This window comes from Limulus polyphemus, unplaced genomic scaffold, assembly GCF_000517525.1.
Source record: "Limulus polyphemus unplaced genomic scaffold, Limulus_polyphemus-2.1.2 Scaffold184, whole genome shotgun sequence".
NCBI lineage: Eukaryota > Metazoa > Arthropoda > Merostomata > Xiphosura > Limulidae > Limulus > Limulus polyphemus.
Window position 1 is genome coordinate 169526 of NW_013665794.1, and position 8531 is coordinate 178056.

Consider the following 8531-nt stretch of genomic DNA (forward strand, 5'->3'; position numbering starts at 1 on the left):
AAAGTTTCGTCGGAACGAAGTTACGGAAAATCAACTAACGAACGGAGACGTAACAGTATATATATGTATATATATATTTTGTTTGTTTATATTCACACACAAGGGCCATCTGTGCTCTGCCCGCCACGGGTATCGAAACCCGGTTTCTAGCGTTGTAAGTCCACGGACATACCGCTGTGCCACTGGTGGAGAATTTATTGGTGTTGATTCTGCTCTTGAACACCCAAGATAAAATTGACCATGTGAAAAGCAAAGCAAGGGGTTTTCAGATGTAGCCCTGCCATTTTAAGGGTATGACCTTGTGCTTTGGTTGTCATTTTTCTTGGCAAAAGTGTAAATGTTTGACATTTTTAATGAAATAATTCAAATTCTTCCAATAAAATCTATAAAAAAAACACTCAAAATTAAACATTTTAGGAACAAAACTTGGTCCAAGACTGCGGAGTCATTAGCTAAACAAACTGGTGTGTGGGGGCCAGGTAATAGCCACTCTATTGGTCCAATGTATCATCCTATTAGTTGGTTGAAATTGGGCCAAAGACTACCGAGTAGTTCGCGGACAAACAAACATACGTTTTACTTTTATAAGTATAGATATACAGACTATATCTCCTGCTGTTAGACACAAATCAACATCATGTATTGTAAGTTGTATAGAGGGGTCTCACAAAATTTAGAAGGCCCCGGGTCTCTACCAAAGTTAATATATATAAACTAGCTGAATTACCTGTTCCCTGCATAGTTACTTGAAATAGGTATTTAGAAACAAAGAAGTTTCTTTTAAGAACATTTATTTCAAAAAATGAATTTTCATAACATTTTAATTTTTATCTAAATCTTTGATTTAAAAACAAAAAATACACAATGTAAATCAAAGCTTTTCGATATACCAAATTGAGAATCATAGTGATGAGCTGCCAAATGTAATATAATCAAAAACACCTTAGGTGTGATAAAAAAGGTGCGACCCCAAAAAAAAAAAGGATGAGAGTGCGAGTTAAAGGAATGAAATCAAAATTGACAGCCAAATTGGTAGCTACACTTACAGCACCGATAATAGTTTTACAGTAAATATTCATTCCTTAGTTAGCGAGGCCGCAATTTTTGTTCAACTTGGGGCATGATTGCAGTTTGGCTGTCAGTTTTGATTCCATTCCCTTAACTCGCAAACTCAATCCTTTTTTGGCCGCACCTTTTTTCATACCTAAGGTGTTTTTGATTAGATATTGCGACTTTTGTTAATGTACACCAACATACTACAAAAAGTAAGAAAGTGACACTCGATAGTAACTCACGATAGCTTTAGGATTGCAACCCTATTATTAGAAACAAACTTTTACTTTACAGAACCAATCAGATTCTTTAAAATATATGGTGGTAGTTTTTACTCTCTAAAAGTGTTAATAACTTCCTTTATAGTAACGCCATGGACTTTCGAGTAACAGTTTCTTGTCATCACCCCTATGCAATCGATACAGCCATATTAAGCATTCTTATTTATGTCAATTGCTTAAGCTAATATCACGTAATGCTAAACGCTCTTTAATTAGGATAGTTTCATAAAATTTAGTTAACTTGTGTTTAAAAGTTGGCACTGAATATTAACCGTCTACCCGTAAGATTCTTTTGAAAACTTGAGCTAGAAACTGCTAATCTAGTTTGTTTGGCCTAACCAATACGTCCTTTCCCCTTCTAGTTTTGCTGCTCTAAATCAGCTGTCTTTAAACCGAATGACAAAAAAACTAAAAACGGTCCTCATTTACTCTTAGGTGAAGCTATAGGCGTGCACAAAGAAAAGTCAAATTTGAGCGGTTTTTCTTGAATTAATTTGCACATGTGGCTTGTATTTACACCAAATGAGACTCCTGGGTGTAGGTTGAAAAGATCAGTATACCAAATTTCAAAAAAGTGTTTTTCTATCAAATAAAGTTTCCGTACTTTTGGTGCGAAGAAAGAAATGAAACAGCTTAATCAAAATTTCTTAATAGATTGCCTTGAAGTTTGGTACGTAAAGTAAGATTCTATAATAGCACATTCATGGAAAAATATGCTATAGTTTGAATTACCACATTCCGAGATACAGAAGGAGGAAACAGCTAAACTATCCCTCCTGTTGATAACACAGCGTGTTCTGCAGCAGGTTATTTTGGCAGCACGACCCACTACCATACGACTTGATCTTTGCCTTCTTCTCTCTTTCCCACTTTAGTTTCTCTCAAACTTCTTACTACAGCTGCCTCCCTCATTCCTTCAAGTCATTCATTTTTTAATTCATCAGATTTTTGTGCACGTATTTCAGTTCTTCTAACTCTTGCAGCTTCAAGCCTTACTTCTCTAACTTCCTCTGACGTATTTCTCCTCCCATCTGCTTTTATAACTATCAGCTTGCTGTTCTTTACTCCTGGGATTCATTTCTCCTCCTTTCTGCTTTTCTTGCAGCCTCTGAACTATTTTTTAAGAGATTTTGATGTGGCTTTTTTTAAAGGTCAAGCATACATATTACTTTTCTCCTAAAGGTTTAATAATCAAATAAGAGCTTAAAGTCATTTACATTGAATTTTATACCAAGGGAAGTGATCAGTTCTTTATATCAGCTTCTTGCACAGTTTCCTGCTAGATAAGTGATCAGTATAATTAAGTACAGAGCATCAGTTCAGCTCCCCTTACTTAAAACAAATAATTAATACGTTTTAAAGGTACTATGTCCATTACAGTTACACTTTTAGAAATAGCACAACAGTAGTCCACTGCATTCTGTTTCAAATTGAAGTTTTATATGGCCAAAGTATCTTTGATTCCTAAAAAAGGCATTTTCGACAGTTCAATAACTCTAAACTTTGAAATTTTTAACGGAATATCAATGAAAGTTAAAACACACTAAACACTCACCGACACTTCCGCCAACTTTGCTTTTTTTTTCTCCTTTATTAACCGACCATCGTAGAGGGATCGTGTACATAAAAACGGTACAGATAAAACAAAAATATAATACAGTAATAATATACAGGATCACATAAAAAACAATTACTCACACACACTGAAAACTTAAATGAAACGTGCCACAAGGATATATCCCCGAGATCTACGCTCCACCAACTTACCAACTGTACTATAAAAAAACTTCCAAATCACTTTTTTGGGAATACTTACAAAATAAAATCTCATTTTCTAAAAAATCTCGTTTTAAAATAATAAATAAATAAATTGACTTTGACAAAAGTACCTTCCTCGCATAAAAGAAAAAAAGACCACTTTGCTAATGAACTGAAAGTACGACACAACTGCGCATAAACCTTAGTACACACCCTCATAAGAACTCACCAAACCACATAGACATTTCTCACGATCTTTTTTGTTTGTTTGTTTCTAGTTAAGCACAAAGCTACACAAAGGGCTATCTATGCTCTGCCCACCACGGATATTGAAACTCGGTTTCTAGCGTTGTAAGTCCGCAGACATGCCGCTGTGCCACTGGGGGCTTCTTACGATCCCTAAGTACACGACCCATCATAATTGAAATTAAATGAAACATTCCATAATTGCTGAACCATATCACACTGAAAGACTAAATAAGTAATAGATTCTAATGACACCTGACAAAAAGAACAATAACCCATTGGATGGAAGTCCATATGAGTGAATTTCACATTTGTTATAACTACGTGATGCCAAAGTAAAAAATCTAACTCGCATAACTTAAACACAACAAAAGGATCTAAACATTCTTTCAAATTCCTGATAACGCCAAAAAAGTGAGAATACGTGGATTTTAGCTCCCACTACTGACCAATAAGAATAAGCCATCACTTCAAGATTTCCATGAAAAATCATACCCAAGATACGGAGAGTATTATTACCTATTCTAAAACTCTCATGAACAGCATTAACCATCCCACCCACAGCAAATTGCTCTTTTCATAGTTAACCCGACCACCAGAAGTCTTACCATAACCCTCACAAGTTTCTCGAACATAAGATAAGGAAGCAGTATCTCCGAGAGTTAAAGTCGTGTCATCAGCATGATTGTAAATAAGACTTGTACAAGAGAAAACAGAACAACCCAAAATAGGCTTACAATGAACAAACATATTAAGCAAAGGTTTAACACAAACCACATATAACAGTGCCGACAAAGGACACTCCTTAGCGATCGGAAAAAACAAAACAAAAATTCACTGTACTGACATAATTATAACAAATGTGTAACCAACGTAAAAACTGAAAACCAAAACCAGTCCGTTGAAACAAGACAAATAAATATACACATTCAATCCTATAAAAGTAACACCCCACCCCTACCTAGGACGTTCAGAAAATCCACCAACAAGTTTAGTAAAGTCGGTATTTCCACAACATCTCGACCCGGAATACATCCAGTTTGATCCATTGAAAGAATAGATCCTATAATCCTATAAAGGCGCCAAAAAATTTATAATTCACATTCAACAAAGTAATAGGACGACCATTAAAAATCAAATGTCTATCACCAGCTTTAGGAGTAAAAATCCCCATTAAGAAATATCTGATTAAGTACTACTACAAACTCAATAAAAAAGACGTAAAATTACTCAGAAAAATTCGGAAGTAAAACCATCCAAACCAGAAGATTTTTTTTTACCATCCATCCCAGAAACGGCTGATAAAAACCTCCTCAGCAGTAATATCAGCACCACAAAGAATTTGATCATTATCACCAAGAAACTTATCATCGTGTGAAAGAACGTATTGTACAAACGAAACATCCACCCCTCGTCTCGATACAACTCTAAACAGGACTTGGTCTATCTCACGGTGACTATGCACCCACTAAAACTCCCATTTTCCAGCCTACATTATTGATGATGTTCAAAAAGTAAAAGAATATTTAGTCGACTGTTCGCCCTCCTCCATCCAACGAATACGAGAACGTAATACTATTCCCTCAACAAAACCAAAACTCTCAAGTTCAGCCTGCAGATCATACAGTCGTAAATATGAGCGAGAAGGGCAATTCCTCAAAAGCCGTAACTCCCATTCAATAACCCGTTCTAAGAAAAAACCGCCTGGAAGAGCTCTCACTCGCTTAACAAAAAATCTGCGATAATCCTAAAACGCCCCCTTACGTTTAGCATACCAACTACAAAGATCGGTACTATATTCCTACTACTACGAATAATTAAACTGGAAATAGTATTAACAAACTCATCATCTAACAAAAATTTATTATTGAAATGTCAATAACCACGGTTATGAACAAACGCACGAAACTGAAAATCTACCTCAAGAAGAGCATTATCATTCTAGAGAACCATAACTGAGTAAAATCAGAAACATAACGTTGCAAGGATGTGGAAATTAAGAACTTTATCATTTCGGGACTGTCTTAATACACCAGCAGCATACTGACCCGAATAAACTGCTGATGGGAACCAAATAAAAAATGAAAAACACCCAAAAGTGAAATTTTAGCAACCAATGCCGAAAAGTGCTGATGACTTATATTACTAGTAACTCGAGCAGAAAATGTCTAAAAAACCATCAGTTATACAATTATAATCCCCAAAAAGAATAATATCAAAATCTACATGTTGTACTGTTTGTAAATAATTAAGAAATTGCCGACGGTCGGCAACATTGCTAGGCGCATAGATATTAACTATAACGAAAGTATAATCAGAAATAGTACGTTTAATAGCTATAATACATCCACTATTATCATTAAAATATAATGATATATACAGAGAAAGCTTTGCAAACAAAAATATCTAGCCCTTGTTTACCCGAAGTATTAGATAAATAAAATGAGCCATACCCCCAACGTGGCGAAATAGAAACAAACTCATCAATAAAATAAAGTCTCCTGAACACACGCTGTAGAAATTCGACGTTGAAAATAATAAAAATATGTAATTTAGTTAAACATGCCATTAAAATTGAATACACCAACCTTTAAATGAAATGAAATTAGATATCTAACTTTGTTCTTGACTCCCGATGTTCACGCCTTCACCTTACACTTTCTGGACGACTGCGTGTGTACCCATACGTTCGTGTCCATACGCGAATCTAAAATCTGTGGGAGAGTTGTAAAACATTCGTCAGGTCGTGAATTAAGTGTCCGTATGAGAGTGTTAAGTCGTGAATTGGATTTTCGTGAGATAGTTGCAGATCGTGCGGAACAGTCCTCATTTCGTACATCAACCTTCGTAAGTAATACCGGAAACTCATCATCTTGTTTAAGAGTACCGTTTAGACTTTCCAACTCTATTAAATATTCCCCCCGAGACACAGGCCCAGTCTGTTTCGCAACTACGGTAGCATTTCGTACATCGACCTTCGTAAGTAATACCGGAAACTCATCATCTTGTTTAAGAGTACCGTTTAACTTTCCAACTCTATTAAATATTCCAACTACTACATTTGCTTTAGAAGAATCAATGATTACTTCTCCAACATCTGTAAATCATCTATCGTTCGATGGGTGGCCGGTTGTTTATATACGTTCATACAAAACCGAAGTACGTGACCTTGTGCACGACATCTATAACATCGTAGTAGTGGGTATTATCGATACAAGTAATCCTTACTAAGACACAGCTTGCAGATACCATATTGTTGATCATGCTTCACACGCACAAACACCGACCTACCCAAGGGGTCAAGGAGCTTCACCACATACGTCAAAGAAGTACAAATGCTTGTAAACACAATCAGAACATGTCTATTACCTGGATAAACACTCTTGGCTCGTTTCCACACAATCGGCCCCTTTCTCTCAGTTAAATTTGTCTAACTCTTCCAGCAATATATTATCACTAATGTATTCCGGTACCCCAAAAACAAAACCGTAAGAACACGATAATAAACACCACTCACCATACGAATGTCACCATTAACAGTCACACCACGATCAAGAGCTAAATGTACATCCGAGGTAATACAGAGGAAATAGACGCCTCTCTTTATTACGCTATACAGCCTGCAACACGTCTCCGTGTACAACTGTAGAGTAGCTGTATCCATAAATATCCCTTCATGATGTTAATTACTTTGTCACCTTTCGATGTAGAGGACGAGACATTACGAAACTCGTTCTCTTCTCCAAAACATTGTGTTTAAATACAAAATAGTTCCTTGTTCTAACAATAGATTTAACTTAAATCTTAACATTTAAGAATCACTCGACGTTATACTTGTTGATAATTGGTGCACAACAAAGTATTGAGTCATGTTTGTTTTTCAAGACATAGTTACCAGTGAATTGTAGCGTTATAGGAAGAGTCTTTTTTCTTTTTTTTGGTACATTATACATCTTCACTTTAGGGGTGGAATTTCTATGGATGTGCTCTTTGATCATTATTTTTTTAAACCTGAAAACACCTCAGTCACTATGCCAAGTTTAGTGGGGATTGGTCAAATAATGTGCGAGGAGTTAGCGGACAGACAAACATACAGTTTCGCTTATATATATATATATTATATAGGGATTCAATCCTACTTATGACCTTCCTCATATCAGCCTGTATTACTGTGCCAAGCTGTGCTGATTTGGTAATTTTTCCGCAATTAGATATGAAATTAGATGGGGTCTGTCCCTCATGGCATCCTGTATTACAATGTTAAGTTTGGTGCCGATTGATCAAAAAATGTATAAGGAACAGATACACATATATTGACGTTTATTTATATACATTAGATGGGGTCCAACCCCCTCATGACCTTTCTCATGTCATCCTGTATCATGTGTCAGGTTGTTCTGATTTAGTACTTTTCCGGAATTAGATGGGGGTCTAACCCCAACTGGGAATTTTAACCACACCATGTTATTACTGGGGACCATAGGAGTCACCATGCTAAGTTTGGTTAAGATTTTGTCAAATAGTATGCGAGGAGTTAGCGGACAGACAAACATACAATTTCGCTTATATATGTATATTTCGTGTCTTTCTCTTTGGACTGTCTTCCTGGTTTTGGATTTGTTAACCTGCTAAGCAAAGAAAGCTAACTTTAATTTGGGCATTTACAAAATTGAAATGTGCTGCAACTATACAATGCGGGTTATTATAGAGTTGTAGCCGAGGATTTGGATTGGACATAATTTGATGATGTTGCGTCACTGTGTCTCCTTGACAACCAAACAACATAATTGAGAATTTCAGTCAATTATAATGATTGTTATGCGCCAGCAATACCAAACATGTTGCGCGCTTATACCTCATTTGATTTTATTACACATTGATATTTTTACCAACCTACCCTCAAATCTAATCTAACTATTATATGCCCAAAGTTATCGGCGTGACAGATGGACAGACAGAATTTTGACCTCTCCATGTTACTTCTAGGGACCGTAGGATCATGGCAAGTTTGGTGGAGATTGGTCAAATAATGTGGGAGGAGTTAGCAGACAAACATACAACAGGTTTCGCATATGTGTATAATCATTGTTCCTTGCGTTTCTTTATCTATCTATATACTACTAAAACTCTGAGATTGTTTGTTTGTTTGTCTGTAATTAAATACAGCAAATACGGCGCACAATAGCGCCATAT